Source organism: Zingiber officinale, chromosome 3A, assembly GCF_018446385.1.
Source record: "Zingiber officinale cultivar Zhangliang chromosome 3A, Zo_v1.1, whole genome shotgun sequence".
Lineage (NCBI taxonomy): Eukaryota > Viridiplantae > Streptophyta > Magnoliopsida > Zingiberales > Zingiberaceae > Zingiber > Zingiber officinale.
Window position 1 is genome coordinate 133912997 of NC_055990.1, and position 20933 is coordinate 133933929.

Genomic DNA, 20933 nt, shown 5'->3' on the forward strand with positions numbered 1-20933 from the left:
ATGCCTGGATCGATCGGGCAATCAATTCAGAGACATTTTACACAAACAGAACATCATGGAATCAATTAGTGGATCAATTGAAATAGCTTCAATCGATTAGGCGATCGATTAAAATGGTGTCAATCGATTGAGTCCCAACCTAATCAATTAAAAAGGCTGATTTTGGCTAGGAAAGCCTGATTTCAGTGCTTTAAGCTAATTTTAGTCCCTTTAACCACTCTTAACACCTTGAAATATATTTATATACATTTAAGGATAGTTTTCATGATGAAAACAAGGATAAATGGTTAAGGAAAACTAGATTGAAGTTTAGGATGATGTTGGTTTCAATATTGAATTTGTTAAACCTCAAAACTTCAAAATTTTAGATTTCCTAAAGGTTTAGGGACACCAAGTCATTGTTGGTGCAATGACAGAAGTTTGGAGCATGTCTTTAAGGGGAGTTACTCTTTAAGGACATGGAAATTAATTTTTTTCAAACACCTTAGAAGGTGGTTAACTTTCTTTAGAGTAAATGCTCAAGGTTGAGCATTGAAAAATAATGAAGAGTGGATATCTTCATTGTTGAGTTGTGGATGTTCTAGGATGAGAATTATGAAGTGGATTAATGCTCAAGGGTGAGCATTGGCTACAATGAAGGGTATGAGACCTTCATTGTTGAAATGATGAATGCTCTTGGATGAGCAGTGTGACGTGGTTTAATGCTCAAAGGTGAGCATTGGAAATAGTGAATGGTATGAGACCTTCATTGTAATGTTGTGAACAACATGTGAGGTTGTGAACAACGTTGAGTAACTCTTCAAAGGGAGAGTGTTTGATGTGTGCTAATAGGGGGAGAATGTAGGGTTTAAGTTAGACCTTTGTCCCTAGGAAAGTTTGGGGGAGAATGTAGGGTCTAAATTATGCCTTCATTATCTAAAGGGGGAGTTTGCCCTCTAGGAAAGGGAGAGAATGAAGGAAACCCTCATTTATGCATTAGTATAAAGGAAAAGTTGAGGCTATGAGATTAGCCTAACTTAAAGGTATTATCAAACATCAAAAAGGGGGAGATTGTTGGTATAATATCCCTTGGGTCAGGTTGACCAGGTTGACTAAGTTTGAGTTGACTAAAGCTTGAGTCTTGATCTTTAGGTTTCGATATTTGACAATATATGAAGATTGCAGGAGCAATCGTTCGATTGGGGAGATTGTTGGAGCAATTCCCCTCCAGTCAAGGTTGATCAGTTTGATGTGAAGAAGAGTCAAGTAGGTTAAAGTTGACTGGATACTTGACTGGACAAATCCTGGTGAGTGAAGCCAGATGAAATGTAGGATCGAAAAGAATTTTAGATATCTCCATAATAGCATGATATTGTACACTTTGGGCCTAGACCCTCATGACTTTGCTCTTGGGCTTTCCCCAAAAGGCCTTATGCTAATGAAGATATCTTTCTCTTTATAAACTCATGATCTTTCCCATGTGTTTTCAATGTGGGACTATGTTTGCAACCTTGCAACACCCAATCCCCCCCTCAAACAAAGGACCACAAGCTTCCTATGTCCGATCCTCGATCCACTAGGTCTTCCTGCCCCTCGGTCCACCCGACCTACTAGGACTTCCTTGCCTAGTCGTAACTAGGACTTCCTGCCTAGTGTTTGGTCCTCTTGATCCGAACATAGGAGCCCCCACTTTCTTTGTTCGAGGTCAATATTGTACCCACATGGCTCAATCAGACCATAGATCTTGTGCACAGTCGGTGGTTAAACCTTCTGGTAGTCCCGACTCTGATACCAATTGTAGGATCAAAAAGAACTTAGATATCTCCACAATAGTATGATATTGTCCACTTTGGGCCTAGACCCTCATGGCTTTGCTCTTGGGCTCTCCCCAAAAGACCTCATGTCAATGGAGATATCTTTCTCTTTATAAACTCATGATCTTTCCCATGTGTTTTCAATGTGGGACTATATTTGCAACCTTGCAACACCAATATGAAAGACCTAGTGAGTGAAACTAGGCAGTTGGAAAATCCTAGTGAGTGAAGCTAGGTAAAAGACTTAGTGAGTGACTTAGGTAGATGAAAGACCTAGTGAGTGAAGCTAGGCAGCGGACAAATCCTAGTGAGTGAAGCTAGGTGAAAGCCCTAGTGAGTGAAGCTAGGTAGATGGAAAGTCCTAGTGAGTGAAGCCAGACAGATGAAAAGCCCTAGTAAGTAAAGCTAGGCAAATGGAAAGACCTGGTGAGTGAATCCAGGCACGTGGAGATCCAGGTGGGTCAAGGTTGACTGGACACTTGGTGTTCGAAAGCCCAAGTAGGTCAAAGGATTGACCAGATACTTGACACGAGGAAATTCAAATGGGTTAAGGGTGATTGGACATCTGGCGGAAGTCCAAGTGGGTCATAGAGGACCAGCCACTTGACACGAGACGGTAAGTCCAACTGGGCCAAGGTTGGCTGAACACTTGGCACGAGGAGAAAAGTCCAAGTGGTCAAAGGATTGACCGGACACTTGGTGAAGAACTCCCAGTAGATTAAGGTTGACCGGATGCTAGGCATGAGGAGTTCCAACAGGTCACAGTTGACCGAATGTTGGAATTGGGGATTCTAGACTTGATTCAAGCAAGTCAAAGGGAGGCTAATCAATCAACCAATTGATTGGATTGTAGTCCAATAGATTAGTCGATCGATTGGTTGTGTGCGCGAGTGAAGGCTAGCCTAATCGATCAGCCAATCGATTGAGAAGTGAAATTGTGACCACAGAGGAGCTCCCAATCAATCAGCTGATCGATTGGACACCGCCAATCGATCGACTGATCGATTGGGGGGTTGGAAATTACACGCGTCGCAATAAAGGTTGAATCAATCAACTGATCGATTCAGGCATTCTTCAGCAGAGCACAGAGGTGCTCTGAATCAATCGACCGATCGATTCAAGCCTCCCCAATCTATTGGTCAATCGATTGGGATGTGACCGTTGTGAAGGAAGCGTCGAGTTTAAAGTCGTCTGCCTCGTAGCGACTCCGTATCTCTCTACGCTCTCCTCTCTCACGATTCTCATAGGTTCTCACCAGTTCTTGAAGCTTCTTGGAGAACAGTGTTGCTGCACTTCCAAGGTTAAGAGGCGTTCCACACAAGCAAGAAGAAAAGCAAGCTAGGGTTTCTTCATTGTAAATCTTGTAAGATTTGATATTGTATTAGTTTGTATTTCTTTCTTCTTGTATATCTTTGTGTGTGAGTTTGTAAAAGGCTTCTCCGCCTTCGGTAGTTACCGAGAAGGAGTCATTTCATGGTGGTCCACCTTGTTAGCTAGAGCCCTAGATCCAATCATTTGATGATTGTATTTTGGACTTGTTGTATCATATTCTATATAAATAAAGACATTTGGTTTTTGATTATTATACTTACTTGTATTGGTGCCAAATAAACTAAGTATAATAACGTCCTTGAGTAGATGGTTCTCACCTATATCAATTGATTAGTTGAACCGATAGTGAGATGATATAGGGAACACTACTCTTAATCATTCCTAGTCGAGTATTAACATTCAGGGACAATGTTAATGCAATAAGACTAGCATGTAGGTCAACTCGATGACTTGATCTCAGAAGTCATGGATATAGAGATATCAAGTTGACACATGGGTATGCATTAGAGAATGTATACTGAATGACCCGCCATGAGAAAGTATCATGGATCGTTATATGAGTGTCATATACTTTCTCATGTGGCTATTAGTATGACTACTAGTCCTTAGACCTGAAGTCACCATGGTTCCCTACATAAGGAGTTATGTACCTTGGTTTTGTCAAACGTCACCCGTAACTGGGTGGACCATAAAGGTGATTACTGGGTATGTAACAAATTATGCGGAGGGATGTGAGTGATGTAGATGGAATCTATCCCTCCTATATGACGGGAGAGACATCGGTATTCTTGATAGAGTGAGACCACAAAGTGCATGGCCATGCCCAAATGAGTCAATATAGGATATTGAGCTCATTTGATTGAGTGAGTCTACTTGGAGTTCAAGATTTAGATTGATTAGAGGATGACACGATCTATGCCTCACATTGATCAATCTAGATGTCTAGGATAGAAGGACACTTGTCATATATTGTGAGGAGTCACAATTAGTAGTCACAAGGTGATGTTGGATCTCAACATTCTTGTAACTTGGGTAGTAATGATGTATTGCTAGATACCGCTCATTACTTATGTTTCTAAATGAGTTTAGGGGCATTGCCAACGTTACAAAAACCTATTGGGTCACACACAAAGAACAAGTGGATGGAGATTAGGTTTATATGATGAACCAAGAGGATTAGATTCATTTGATGAATCAAATTGGATTAAGAGTAATCCTAATTGAGCTAATTGAGTTGGATTCAAGTTGATTCATGTGTTCAATGAGTCTAATTTAGATTATGACTCATTGAATCAATTTAATTAAATGAATTAGATTCATTATATTAAATTACCTTGAATTAAATGGTTGGATTAGATCAACCATGAGAGAGATTAAGTCAAGTTTGACTTGACTTGAGAGGAAGATGAAGAGTCAAGTTTGACTTGACTTTATGCCACCTCATTGGTGAGTTGGCATTAAGTGGACCAATGATGATGCTCCACATCATCATGGTTACTTAAGTGAAGTGTCACCTCATGGGAGTTACCAAGAGTTGTGACTCTTGGTATCCCATGGAGGTTACAAACCACTTAATTAGATGAAAAGAGTTTCATTTTGCAAGTGTAACTCTCATTCAAGTGATCTTCCTCCTCCTAAGCTCTCTTCTTGCTCCTTCTCTTCTCTTGGTCGTGGGTTTCAAGCAAGGGAGAAGAAAGGAGAGTGAATCTAATCCAAGAAGAAAGGTTAGTGAAAGTCACATAGAGATTTTAGAGGAGTGTGTTCTCTTCTTTTCCTTTCTTCTTCTTCCAATCCTACCCGAGAGCCCTAGAGAGTGCTAGCACACTTGTGGTGCTCTCTTCTCCATCCTTGAGTATTAGAGAACACTTCTTGTTCGTGTGGATATCACTAGAGAGTTGTCTACGTTGACAACTTCGAGATCCGGCGTATCGTTGGACGAGCGGGATTTGCGAGGGCACGCTTCAAAGGTATAAAATGGTTTTCCTTTGTAGATCTACTGTAGATCATAGTTTGAAACTCGTACTCATATTTTTGAAATCTATCCTTCGCACGAGATCCAGTGGCATGGGTGATTCGGGGTTTCCGCGACGCGAAAAGCGGTTTTCGCGGCCCGAAAAACCCAATAGTGGTATCAGAGCCACGTGCGAAGGCGTGTACGAGTTTGTTTTTGATTTTTTATGAAAAAATAGCTTCTGTGATTTTCTATAAATTTGGTTTTTTATAGTTTTTATGGGTAATTTTCTCGTAGAAGCGAAGCACAAGTGTTTCGGCACTTGTAGGCTTCCGCTACCGGGAAGATTTTTCCAAAATGGCTTGGTTTCGCCCCAAATCTTTTTGGGACAGCGGGCTAAGGCGCTGTTAGATCGCAAAGGAACCCTCTCGATGGTTAGATCGCGGGTAGGGGCGCTGCCCCTGCATGGGGATTCGTTCCGCGATTGCGCCCGAAAATCGCTAAACGGAACTACCAGGAAATTGTACTCGTAAAAATTGTAAAAATTATAGAAAAATTACAGAAAATTATAGAAATATATAATTTTGAATTATATATTATTTTTGTGATGGTCACGGCCCAAAGACCCTAATTAGATTTGGAAATGTGTTGTAATTCATAATACGGCCTGCGTGCCGTTATGTGATGTGCGTGCTGTATTTATTATATTTTATTTTCACGACCTGCGCGTCGTGCCTTTCTCTTATATTCTGGTTGTAAATTAGATTTAGACTCGAATGTAACTCGAGTTTCAAAATTGTAATATAAATTTTGAAGTGGTGGAAGGTCCACACGAGACGGAGTTACGAGAAGGGCGCGAGCAACACAAGGTGGTCAAACGAAGAAGCTTGAGAAGCTGTTGACCTTAGGTTGACCATCCGATCTTCTCATTGGCTTGAGAAGATCGTAGTAGGGCCATGACATAATCACAAAATTATTTGATTAATTATTTAATTAATTGTTTTGTGTATATGTGATGCATGCTAGTTAATTAAGTAATTAATTAGTGCCTTGCGATTAGATTAGATCTAAATCGTGCACATGATGCACCCCACGATTAGATTAGATCTAAATCAAGTATTTGATACGCATCATCGTTTAGATTAGATCTAAAATGCGTCAACTCGTAATGCCTACCATGCCGTGATACCTACCACTACCTCGATCGCATGTTGTTGTTGAATCTGCCAAAGCAGAGCAACACATACTATCTTAGTAGGGTACGGAGGGATAATCTTGGTCCTGCCTATCAACACATGGGTGAGTACAACTCAATTAGATTGAGTATTCCTAGTTAACTCGGTTGGATCGAGTTTAACAATAGGCATTCTTCCAACGGTTGGAAAGGTAGGTCAAAATCACATATATATTAACTCTCGGGCGTATTAGCTAAAGCTAACTCGAGTTTTAATATAAATGCGGATTTTGATCCTATAAACAAGAGTTGCATAGAGATGTAATTGGTAATCGTTACCTACCGATAATACTAAGTCTTGGGCGTATTAGCCAAAACTAACTCAAGAGTTAGTATGATGTGGATCTTGTCCCACATGAATTATAGAATTCAGTGGGAGCATCATTTAGTTGAAGGCCTAATTAAATGATTTAAAGAATATGATATTTATTTCTGTATTTATTTCTATTGTAGAATTTCCATGACGTCAAACACGAACAACTTCTCTCTGCGTTCTGTCCTTAAGAAGGACAAGCTCAACGGAGCAAATTTCCTGGACTGGTACAGGAACCTGAGAATAGTTCTCACCCAAGAACGTAAACTGTACGCCCATTCCGGAGGCTCCTCTTGCCACTGCCACGCGAGCAGACCGAGATGCTTACAAGAAGCATCAAGATGACGCATTAGATGTGCCCTATCTTATGCTCGCGACCATGAACTCTGAGCTTCAGAAGCAACATGAGTTGATGGGCGCTTACGATATGGTTGAACATCTTGGTCACCTATATCAAGGACAAGCGAGGCACTGGAAGAGGAACTCCAAAGAATACCTGGAAGATCTTACGAAGAAGAGAAATAAGATTTCTACTTCAGGTATATATGTTATAGAAGTCAACCTCTCTATTTCTTCATCGTGAGTATTAGATACCGGATGTGCTTCGCACATTTATACTAATGTACAAGCGCTGAGAAATAGTAGGACATTGACGAAGGGTGAGGTAGACCTACGAGTAGGCAATGGAGCACGGGTTGCTGCTATTGTTGTAGGAACTTACTATCTATCTCTGCCTTCTGGGCTTGTAATAGAATTAGATGATTGTTGTTATGTGTCTGCCTTGACTAAGAACATAATTTCAGTTTCTTCTTTGGAAAAGAAAGGATTTTCATTTATAATAAAGAACAAATGTTGTTCCGTCTTTTTAAATGATATGTTCTATTGTAGTGCACCTCTGATAAACGGACTCTATATTCTAGACATTGAGAGCCTTATCTATAACATAAATACCAAGAGGTTCAAGTCAAATGACATGAACCAAACCTACCTCTGACATTGTCGCTTAGGTCATATAAATGACAAGCGCTTATCCCAGCTCCATAAGGATGGTTTGTTGGACTCATTTGATTTTGAATCATATGAGATATGCGAGTCATGCCTACGAGGCAAGATGACCAAGACTCCCTTTAGCGGGCACAGCGAGAGAGCAACTGATTTGTTAGGACTCATACATAGTGATGTATGTGGCCCTTTCAATGTTGCTGCTAGAGGCGGTTATAGATACTTCATCACATTTACTGATGACTTCAGTAGATATGGTTATGTGTACTTGATGACACATAAGTCTAAATCCTTTGAAAAGTTCAAAGAATTCAAGAATGAAGTACAGAACCATCTTGGCAAGAGTATTAAGATACTTCGATCCGATCGAGGTGGAGAATACCTTAGCCATGAGTTTCGTGACTATCTAGCAGAGTGTGGGATCCTATCCCAAGTCACTCCTCTTGGAACACCACAGTGGAATGGTGTATCCGAAAGGAGGAATCGTACCCTATTAGATATGGTGCGATCTATGATGAGTCACACAGATCTTCCGACATACCTTTGGGGTTATGCTTTAGACACGGCAGCTTTTATACTCAACCGAGTTCCATCCAAGGCCGTGATAAAGACACCATATAGGATATGGATTGGGAGAGATGTCCAGGTGTCTTTCATGAGGATTTGGGGTTGTGAGGCTTACATTAGACGTCAAGTCTTAGACAAGTTAGGACCCAAATCCGACAAGTGCTATTTTATTGGATATCCCAAGGAAACTAAGGGATATTACTTCTACATTCCCAGTCAGCACAAGGTAGTTGTGGCAAAGACTGGGGTCTTTCTAGAAAGAGACTTTGTTTCTAGAAAGACTAGTGGGAGCACGTTCGATTTTGAAGAAGTTCAAGATGCGAACAATAGCACTGAAGCCTCGATGGAAGTTGAACTGGAACCACAAAGTGTTGTGGATGATGTTGTTCCACAAGGAGTTGAGGAACAACAACCAGCTCAAGTAGACATACCTCTTCGCAGATCTGATAGGGTACGTCGTCAGCCTGAGAGATACTCATTTCTCTTGTCTGATCATGATGGCATTGTGCTCATAGAGGATGAGCCTACCACCTATCAGGAAGCTGTGATGAGACCAGATTCCGAAAATGGCTAGAGGCCATGAGATCCGAAATGGAATCCATGTACACCAACCAAGTATGGACTTTGGTTAATCCACCTGAAGGGGTAAAACCCATTGGGTGTAAGTGGGTCTTTAAGAGAAAGACTGACATGGATGGACTTATATATAAGGGTCGCTTGGTAGCTAAAGGTTTCAAGCAGATTCATGGTATTGACTATGATGAAACATTTTCTCCAGTAGCGATGTTTAAGTCCATTCGGATCATGCTTGCTATTGCAGCCTACCATGACTATATATCGCAGTCGGGGTTCGTGTTTTGCATTAATGGTGGTGCTGTGAGCTGGAAGAGTTCGAAGCAGGACACAGTAGCTGATTCTACGATAGAGGCCGAGTATATTGCTGCATCAGAGGCAGCAAAGGAGACAGTTTGGATTCACAAATTCATCACTAAACTTGGGGTGGTTCCTAGCATTGCTGACCCTATTGAGCTCTATTGTGACAACAAATGGAGCTATAGCACAGGCGAAGGAACCTCGCACACACCAGCGGACCAAACACATACTACGGCGCTTCCATCTCATTCGAGAGATCATCGAGAGAGGAGATGTGAAGATTTGCAGAGTACCTACAGAGGCTAACATCGCAGATCCCTTGACCAAGGTTTTGGCACAGAGGAAGCATGATGGTCACACTAGGTCATTTGGGCTTAGAGCCTACACTGATTGGCACTAGTGCTAGTGGGAGATTGTTAGCTAGAGCCAATCATTTGATGAATGTATTTTAGACTTGTTGTATCATATTCTATATAAATAAAGGCATTTGGTTTTTGGTTATTATACTTACTTGTATTGGTGCCAAATAAACTAAGTATAATAACGTCATTGAGTAGACGGTTCTCACCTATATCAATCGGTTAGTTGAACCGATAGTAAGATGATATAGGGAACACTACTCTTAATCATTCCTAGTCGAGTATTAACATTCAGGGACAATGTTAATGCAATAAGACTAGCATGTAGGTCAACTCGATGACTTGATCTCAGAAGTCATGGATATAGAGATATCAAGTTGACACATGGGTATGCATTAGAGAATGTATACTGAATGACCCGCCATGAGAAAGTATCATGGATCGTTATATGAGTGTCATATACTTTCTCATGTGACTATTAGTATGACTACTAGTCCTTAGACCTGAAGTCACCATGGTTCCCTACATAAGGAGTTATGTACTTTGGTTTCGTCAAACGTCACTTGTAACTGGGAGGACCATAAAGGCGATTACTGGGTATGTAACAAATTATGCGGAGGGATGTGAGTGATGTAGATGGAATCTATCCCTCCTATATGACGGGAGAGACATCGGTATTCTTGATAGAGTGAGACCACAAAGTGCATGGCCATGCCCAAATGAGTCAATATAGGATATTGAGCTCATTTGATTGAGTGAGTCTACTTGGAGTTCAAGATTTAGATTGATTAGAGGATGACACGGTCTATGCCTCACATTGATCAATCTAGATGTCTAGGATAGAAGGACACTTGTCATATATTGTGAGGAGTCACAATTAGTAGTCACAAGGTGATGTTGGATCTCAACATTCTTGTAACTTGGGTAGTAATGATGTATTGCTAGATACCGCTCATTACTTATGTTTCTAAATGAGTTTAGGGGCATTGCCAACGTTACAAGAACCTATTGGGTCACACACAAAGAACAAGTGGATGGAGATTAGGTTTATATGATGAATCAAGAGGATTAGATTCATTTGATGAATCAAATTGGATTAAGAGTAATCCTAATTGGGCTAATTGAGTTGGATTCAAGTTGATTCTTGTGTTCAATGAGTCTAATTTAGATTATGACTCATTGAATCAATTTAATTAAATGAATTAGATTCATTATATTAAATTGCCTTGAATTAAATGGTTGGATTAGATCAACCATGAGAGAGATTAAGTCAAGTTTGACTTGACTTGAGAGGAAGATGAAGAGTCAAGTTTGACTTGACTTTATGCCACCTCATTGGTGAGTTGGCATTAAGTGGACCAATGATGATGCTCCACATCATCATGGTTACTTAAGTGAAGTGCCACCTCATGGGAGTTACCAAGAGTTGTGACTCTTGGTATCCCATGGAGGTTACAAACCACTTAATTAGATGAAAAGAGTTTCATTTTGCAAGTGTAACTCTCATTCAAGTGATCTTCCTCCTCCTAAGCTCTCTTCTTGCTCCTTCTCTTCTCTTGGTCGTGGGTTTCAAGCAAGGGAGAAGAAAGGAGAGTGAATCTAATCCAAGAAGAAAGGTTAGTGAAAGTCACATAGAGATTTTAGAGGAGTGTGTTCTCTTCTTTTCCTTTCTTCTTCTTCCAATCCTACCCGAGAGCCCTAGAGAGTGCTAGCACACTTGTGGTGCTCTCTTCTCCATCCTTGAGTATTAGAGAACACTTCTTGTTCGTGTGGATATCACTAGAGGGTTGTCTACGTTGACAACTTCGAGATCCGGCGTACCGTTGGACGAGCGGGATTTGCGAGGGCACGCTTCAAAGGTATAAAATGGTTTTCCTTTGTAGATCTACTGTAGATCATAGTTTGAAACTCGTACTCGTATTTTTGAAATCTATCCTTCACACGAGATCCAGTGGCATGGGTGATTCGGGGTTTCCGCGATGCGAAAAGCGATTTTCGCGGCCCGAAAAACCCAACACACCTTCGGTAGTTACCGAGTTTGTACAAGGCTTGGAAAGTGCAGCAACACTTCTCTTCCAAAACCTCAAGAACTGGGAAAAACTGGCCATGAAGAAGAGTCTATTTGAATCTCCACAAAATTCCTTTATTGCACTGATTTAGGGCTCCCAATCGATTGACCTTACTTTCAATCGATTACCACGTCAGATCAAATTCAATCCAGCCGCCCAAACCTTGCAACAACTCTTTTCTACTTCTCCCAAACGATCACCAAATCGATTACTTAATCGATTCAATAAGCTTTTGTTTTCGTGAGGAACCTCTAAATTGATCAGCCAATCAATCTAAGAACTTTCTGTTCTCATAAAGAGAGCTTTTTAATCGATCAGCCAATCGATTGATAGTTCCTCAATCGATAAACCAATTGGTCTAAGAACTTTCTGTTCTCGCAAAGAAGGCTTCTCCTAATCGATTACCCAATCAATTGGGAAAGGTTGAATTGATTACTCAATTGATTCACCAAGCCTTTCATGACAAACCTCCCAATTGATTGGGTAACTTCCCAATCGATTGGCTTAGAGCCAATCGATTACTTTAATCGATTGCTTAACCCTAACTCATTTATCCGAGTCTAGGGTTTCTTTAGCCCAACATCCGATCAATCGTGACCTATTGGACTTCCTCACCAAGTGTCCGGTCAACCTTTGACTAACTTGGACTTTCCCTTGCCTAGTTCTCAACTTGTACTTTTCTTGTGTCAAGTGTTTAACTCTCAACTAACCCACCTTGGACTTAATCTAGTTCCTAACTAGGTTTGCCTAGTCACACTAGGACTTCACTTATGTTAAGCGTGTAGTTCCTAGCTAAACCACCTTTGACTTAATATAGTTCCTAACTAGGTTTGCTTAGTCCCAGAAGGACTTCACTTGTGCCAAGTGTTTAGCTTCTAGCTAACCCACCTTAGACTTAACCTAGTCTCTAACTAGGTTTGCGTAGTCCAACTAACACTTATGCCAAGTGCTTAGCTCTCAATTAAGCCACCTTGGACTTAACTTTGTTCCCAACTAGATTTGCCTAGTTCCATTAGGACTTCCATTTGCCTAACCGCAATTAGGACTTCCATTTTCTAGCCCCACTAGAATTTTCATACCAAGTATTCGATCATCCTTAACCTACTTGGATTTTCTTTTTGCCAATCTTTCTGTTAGACTTCCCCTTGCCTTACCTCTAATTAAGACTTTGTCAGCCAAGTCTCTGGTCAATCTTGACCTACTTGACTTCTGATTCACACATATTATCTAAAGATCATAACTCAAGCTCGAGTTGACTCGAGCTTGGTTAGCCTTGACTCAAAGAAGATTGCACTGACAAATTCATCTCATAACAGCTTATCTATACAACCTTCCACTTCTTGTCCTTCAGATGCACTAAACCTTTCGACATACTTCTCATGCTTCATTCTTGTTTCATCGATACTAAATTTTTTGTTCCTTAGATGCACTGAAACTATTGATTCCCTTTTCATGTCATCATTCTTATGTGCTTGTGTCTTTCTAATATAGATATGTCTGTCTCCGATGCTCCTTATCTTTTGATCTCTTTGGTGTCTCATACCACCATTCGTCATACTTGAATCAAGCTTGAGTCATCCAGTGATGTATTTCTAAGATAATGTATACAAGACATAGACATAAATTATATTGCAATGCCTAACTTAATTTTTTCACTCAAATATCAAAAATATGATCAAACCATTCAAGTACTAATAAAAATAAAGATAGTCCGATGCACAAAGCTCTCAGCAATACGAGTCCTGAAAAAAGATTAGACCACATTGAGTATATTGTACACAATCTTATCTTATATTATAAAAAGTTGTTTCTACGATTCGAATCCGTGATCAGTATCGATTTAAGGCTAATGCCTAAGACTCTAATTTTTTTTTATTAGGGATCATGTTTTTTTAATATTTTAATATTATTTATATTTATTTTTTTAAATGCCCATTTTAATCTTAGTTTTTTTTTAATTTGTCGTAGATTAAATCTACGTTTCCTTTTTAGCACTTATCTCTAAAAAAAAAAAATAGATCCGCTACCTTAGCGCCCCCCTTAGTGCCGGCTCCACGGATATGGAGGGAGGTTTATGCAGGTACATAGGTCATAGGCGCATGGCGGGGTAAACCCCAGGTCGTCAGTTCCTGAGAATCGACCCCTGGCCATTACGCCAGAGATACCATACACCCACCATCTACGCTACGCCCTGGGGACAACACTTATCTCTACAAAATATGTGTCCTCACAGCCACTTGTGCCATTTTCCTTTCACGTTAGTATTCCCCTCCTCAGTGAACTCATGCCCTTCTCTTCTCTTCTCTTCTCTTATCAATGATATTTTCAAAGAGCACCCTTCTCCTTTCTCCCATCAATGAATCATTGATTTCCCTTGCTTTCTCTTTCTTCCACTTCCTCATTAGGAACAAAAGTAGGGTTTTTTAGATGGTACTCGAGTCCCCACAGCTGATCCAGTATTATTTAAAAGTCACGTATTTGGGGTTGTTCGTTCCTTTAACTTGTATATATTTTTTCGATGATCTATTTATCTATTCATTAAAAAAAAAAACAAAAGAGTAGGGTTCCTTATCCGTTCAACCCAAAGCAGTATTTTAGATTTTGAAGGCATCAAATAAAAATTTGGCATGATTTGTAACAAAATTTGATGCTTTAATGTCTACTAATTATTCGCTTAGGTACTCATTCTAATTAATCAAAATAAAAGTTAATATTTATTTATTCTTTTATTATATTTGCGTTGATAATAGTGTCAAACTTTATTATTCTTTTATTAAAATATTAGGGACATATATTTTCTTTTCTAATTATTTAAATATTAATATATGTGCTAGAAAATATTAGATATACAAAATGTATGAAAAATAGAAAAATAGAAACATTTATTCAATCTAAACAAGGTGTACTTGATTTGTTACTAATACAAAAAAAAAATCAATTGAAAATTTAAATAAAAAACTAATTAAATTTTCACTATAATACTTTAGGATAAAATATAAATTTATCAAGAACTTTCTAATAATAACAAATCTAATATTCAACAAATATTAATATTAATGAAAAAATAATAGTAATTTAGAATAAGATGAATAAAAACAAATCTAATATTCACCAAATATTAATATCAATGAAAAAAATAATAGTAATTTAGAATAAGATGAATCAATAGATTAGAAAGATATAAAATTTGATAATATTGATGAAACTCAATATATATATATATCCAACACAATGAAAAAAAATATATAAATATAAATATAATAGATTTATTTGTTGAAAAAGGTCCAACAGAAAAAACCAATTTATGTTTTCCAAATGATGAAAATTTTAAACATTTTCACTATTTATTACATTGGAAAATTATCAAATGGAGAAATACATGAGAGGAGATGCCTAATATATTCAAAAAATAAATAAATAAAGTATTTTACTTATATTATAAATTATTTAATCAAAATTAAATTACAATTCAATTAACAAACAAAGGATTTGGAGATAAGAAAAGTCTTAGTATCAAGTTTATAAGTTGTGAAACAAATAGTGAACCTATTATAAATATGATTATTTGGTTTCATGTTGAAAAGAGATTATTTAAAAATAAAACTAGTTTCAAATTTTACAAAGAAAGATAAACTAGAAAAAAGAATATAGGAAAAATATATTAATAAGAATTATTGCTATAGTCAATGAAAATTTTTTAGGTTTAATTGAAATAATTACATAATTTGATCTTATGTTGCAAGAACATATTAAATCATATTTAAAATAGTAAAATTTATAATCATTGTATCTTGGTAATAATATACAAAATGAGTTAATAAATATATTAGGATTAGAAAAAAAAAGTATTATAATTTAAAAGATAAAATAAGTAAAATATACACTACAAGAAATTATGATTTAACAACATTTAAAAGATAATATTTTTTTAAAAAATGTTGTATTTTTTCTTTGTAGAACGTTATTAGTGAAAAATGTTGTCTACCTCTTTATTTTTTTATTAATAGACAATGTTTTTTAAAAACTATTGTCTATTACTAATTTTTATAGGTCAAAGATAATATTTTTTGAAAAGTATTATCTATTAATATATTTTAATATCTACAATAATAACTTTTAAAAAATATTATCTATTATCAAATTCTCATCTAAATTTAGGATGATATATATCAACATTTTCTTAATATTTACAACTATTTTTTAACACTTAACCTAAAACCTCCCCTCGCAAAAACTCCACAACCTACCTCATAACTCATCTCCACCGAAACTCCACAGAACCCATCTCCGTCGAAACCTTCGTCTGTGCCTCCTTCGCCACTTTACCGCGCCGACTGTGACCTTGCCTCCTCCACCAATCCGCGCCGCTAGTGACCTAACTTCCTCTGCCATTCCTCCATGCTGCTCGCGACCTAGCTTCCTTCTCACAAAGGTTTCCAAGAGGTTTCGCCGTTCCTCGCCGCGAAGCTGTCCTTCCCACAAAGGGGTCTCGCCATTCCTCACAAAGACGCTGTTCCTCACTGTGATGCCATCCTTCGCACAAAGGGGCCTTGCCAGTAATTAAGAAGCTCTTCAGTACAAGAATAGACATCTTCTATTCCTTTTCTTGTTGTGATTTTGGGCTTGTTGTTTTGGATCTGTGTTATAGCTGGCACGGTTAGCTAATTCCGCTATTGTTTGTCTTCCTACTCGCCTCCATTGGCCAGGTCACCCCTTTTCTTCTCTTGTTTGTGGCTTTTCACTTGCCTTGTTCAGATTCTTTCGCTTGCCAAATGATCTAGAGATTTTTGATTGCCTGAGGAGTGAGCTATATCCCCCTGCCAAAGAAGAGATCGCCCAGCGATGCACCTTTCACACTTGTTCTTCTATCTGAATCTGAAGCATGCCTCAAGGAAGTTCTGGGTAGTCATTTAGCTATTTAACGCTTCTCCGATTGTCTGCAACCATTGGATATCTGGGGCATAATTACCACACTTAAAGTGACCTTGCAATTGCATTCATGTCCTACTGGTAAGGCTTCTTCACTATGCAGATTATTCCTTTTTTTTTTTTTCTTTTTCAAATTTAGTTTTTGGCGAGTAATGACATATGATTTAGTCGTTGAAATTTACTGCTGGAGTTCATTGCACAGAATAACATTTGTAGAACACAAGTGGATCTATAATTCATTCCGATCGATTATACATTCAGAGAGTTAAACTATGTTAAGTGGGCAAAGTGTTTGTGGTAAGTGTTGGTTTCTTTTCATTACATTATTATGCTAACGGTTATGCAAATCATGCTTTGAAGTTGTACTTGCTCTAGTTATTCTAATTCTTGTATCGAAATATTTTACTTGTCAGTAGCATTCTTCTTTTGAATAACATGATTCTTGAGATAAATCTATGTTGCTACATGATGTGTGCATAAAAATTGTTGATCTGTTTCCTGAATGACTATACTTGATTTGACCTTTAGCTTACCCTTATAGTCTAATGCCATTTACAATAAGTAGCATTGATATAGTGAAACTGAGAAGTACAACTGTTGATTATTTTGATTTGGATATTTGACGAATACTATTCTAAGTTTGTTGCTCTAGAAATAAGGATAAATGGAACTCACTTAAAGCAAAATGGGGGGGGGGGACAATCTAATCTAATTTCCTCTTACCTTGTTTAAAACAACTTTCTTGCCACCATTAGTTGGAGGTTAATGTTAGGAAAGAAACCACAAGCTAGGAAGCCTTTCAGGGAGAAATCCTTATGATTTGATTTTGGGTTTTTAAATTATGGGAAATGACCTTCGTGCATTTACTCATTTAAATACTTCTCTTAGTACATCACATTTGAACATTTATGCCAGTATATATCCCTCTTCCAACAAATTTGAAATTTATGTATTTAACTATATGTTGCACAGTTTGTCCAAGAAGGTAAGAATTTGTTCAATTCTTTGACATTATTTTCATTATCTAAGATATTCTCTCCTTTACCTTGACATTTCTATTCTGATACATTATTTGTTATCATGTTCTAGTTGGTTAGCCTCGTGTTTTAAACTCTGCTGACACAATTGTGAGTTGCTATTATGCTAATTTTGAGTAGATGTCATATTTAATGACAACATATTAACTTGTAAATTATAGATATTTTATCATATGCCACCAAGTTATTTAGATATATTAATTTTGTCAGGTGCTATTCTGTTTATGGTAAGAAATAGTTGCTCATATTATTTTTTTTATAGTATTATATGTTATGTGCACTTATGAAATCTAGAGTTGAATCACCAGACTTCCTTGAAAAACTTGAACACATCTAGACATCTATTTACCAAAATATTTATGGTAAGCTAACTTGTACTCAACCTATTTATTTTCTAATAATTTATTCATAGAACTCGTTTTATTCATCAAGTTGAAATGTTCTATTCTGTGACCGATATAGTATTTTTGTCGGTAACTCCTCTTCGTAGGTGATGATAATGCACCGTGGGATATGGTCACTGCCAAAGATTTGTGGGATGACAAGCATTTTGATGGGAAGGATGATGTTGACCAAGATGATTATGTACTTGTTAAGTAAGAGGACATAGTGGATGGCGTGACATGCTTCATGGCTACTTATTTGCTATCACTAAAGCAAACTAAAGTATGCATATATGAAAATCTTATAAAAATTATTTTATTTGTATTGCTTAGTAATAGTTTTCATTTTTAACTATTTGAACAACTTTACGATGGAGTCCGCTCATTGCTACTATTCGGTATTGCAGGAATTAACTCCAAATCTTATGACAGAAAAAATATACACATGATGTTGCTAGATTTCTTATGTCCTCATAAACTTGTTTACATATACATGGAACCAGATCTTATGTTAGCATACATAAAACTATATGAGATATTCTTTTTATTTCCAATCGCAGGAACCAAGCTAGATATTTTAGAGGATTCTCATGAACCTTGTTGTCAATGCAGATAGTCAACAAGTTCCAATCGTGACTCAGGTATGCATGATCATTGTGATCAATTACAAGAATTCTCCTTCCCAACTTGGAAAGTATTTTTTGGTAGAGAGCAGAATCTAGAAAATCTTGGTAAGAATCTTAGAGGAATTTCAGAATTCTGTAACATGTATATTAAATATTCTTTGGATAACGAAGTAGAGTAAGAATATGTACTTCTTTAAATGAAATAAGGAATGACTAGCTATAAAACAACAATTTAATAAAAATTGATATTCTAAGAGCATTTTTGTAATGGAATTTGAGTTTTCTAAAATGCTTAAGAATCTAGGCTTCCTGTTATTAGATCTTGTGCTAAATTAATGAGCTTAACCCACCGTTGATACCCAATTTAAATCTCACAATTTAATTCTATTGGTTTATGGGACACTTGTTTCTCTGCCATATTACTCAGGTTTTGAGGTTGCACATTGATCACTCACGCTTACTTGTTTAACACTTAGGTTTTGAGGTTGCACATTGATCACTCATGCTTACTTGTTTAACACTTGTACTAGGTGAAGGTTTGTACGAAGGACTTGATTGGCTCTCTAGCAACATCACTAACAAGGTATCTACTGTTTAGTTTTTCAAAGTGGAATTCATTGTCTCTTACTTAAAAGAAACCATTTTATAGATGTAGAATTTGTTCATTAAGTTTAGTGTATTAATTATATGAGCTTGTTTATTGTCTTTAGTTTAATATATAGATGTTGCATCTGTTGTTAGCTTATTTGTCAAATTTATTCATTGGTCAGGTTTAATGTATTGATTATGTGAGTTGCTTCATCTTAATTATAATGTAACAATTTGATATATTGATTATGTGAGTTGTTTCATCTTAATTATAATGTAATATGTTTCTTCCTCACAGATGAATGTGGAAAGAAATTGAAAGTGGGGGTTTTGTTTTACCAAGAAGGCCACTCATATATTTTCAAGAAAAGTTTCAATCCAAGAAGCAAGATATATTGGAACTAATATACATGTCTAGTATGTAGGGTTTTGCTTTTATTAGACTTAACATGGATCTAAAGTGTGTGGATTATGTCTACATATTTTTTGTTTGAATTGTAGGACACATTTGTGGTTATAATAAGAAATTTGATCAGTTGTACTTTCATGGTATTTTAATTTATATTATTTATAATAGTTTAATTATGCATGGTGTAAATATAATAAACGATGATTTTGTAAATAGAAAAAACAATGCTTTTTAAGTTTTACAAAAGTATTGTCTTTGTAAAAAAAAAGACAACGCTTTTTAAGCATTGCAAAAGCATTGTCTTTGAAAAAAAAAGATAATTTTTTTTAAGCATTGCAAAAGTGTTGTCTTTGTAAAAAAATGATAATATTTTTTAAACTGTCTTTGAGAATACTTTTAACAACAATACTTTTAACAATGTTTTTTTAATCACATAGACAACACGTAAAAAGCGTTGTCTTTTAGCTTTTTAACAACGCTTTTTAGTGATGATCATAATTCAAAAGTGAAGCAATTTCTTTAGCAACATATGAGATTAAAAACTTTGAATTTGTATTAGGTATAGTTATTTGGTATGATATATTATTCATAGTTAATACTATTAGTAAATTATTACAATATAAAGATATGAATATTACTATTGCATTAGATCAGTTGGAAAAACTTTTTTATAACAATTATAGAAAATGGATTCACATTGTGATTTTGGTCAAAGAGATTGTAAATGAAATAAATATAAAACTAAAATTTTGTGAAAAATATGTAATTATAAGAAATAAACAATTTGATGAAATGGAATTAATGAGGTGAAATTTCCACTGGTAAAATATTTTAAAATTAATTATTTTAATTATATTGTTGATCATGTCAGTTCTTCATTTCAAAATATGTTTAAACAGTTTAAAATATATGAAGATAATTTTAATTTTTTATATGGTATAAAAAGAGTTAAAATTACTTGATGATTTAAAAGGAAAATATTTGAATCTTAAAAACTTTTTAAAAAATGGCATATATTGATAGTTTAGATTTATTTCATAATTAAATTTTTTTTAAAAATAATAAATCCAAATTAAAAACAATAATAATAAACCTTATAAAAATTAAATTATTTTCCCAATGCATGAATAACTTATAAAATATTATTAACAATAGTTATTACGGAAGAAGATTTCAAAATTAAAATTATTAAAGTTTTATTTACATTAATAATAATGTCTCAAGAAAGATTAAATAATTTAATAATGCTATCCATTAAAAAAGATTTATTATCAAAACTTGATCCTGTCCGAAAGTCGGGGAGACGGATGCTGGGGATGTGGCGCTCTTGCTGACCTCCGGTGGACTTCGCTCCCACCTGCAACACAAGCAGCGTCATGTTGAGCCAAGGAAGGGGTCCTCGGCAATGACCCTTCGACGCTCAAATCAGTCTCCTGCAAAGCAAGAAGAAGAAGCAAAGAGAACTGTA

At 36.5% G+C, this 20933-nt stretch overlaps 1 long non-coding RNA gene across 1 annotated transcript; it reads left to right on the forward strand.

Annotated features, from left to right (window-relative positions):
• The first annotated feature begins 15705 nt into the window (after positions 1-15705).
• On the forward strand, positions 15706-19601 carry LOC122052486. The gene is made up of 7 exons (XR_006132025.1): positions 15706-16049; positions 16142-16503; positions 16625-16719; positions 17950-18125; positions 18403-18483; positions 18999-19051; positions 19355-19601. It is a non-coding gene; the product is annotated as an uncharacterized LOC122052486 (long non-coding RNA).
• The last annotated feature ends 1332 nt before the right edge of the window (positions 19602-20933 follow it).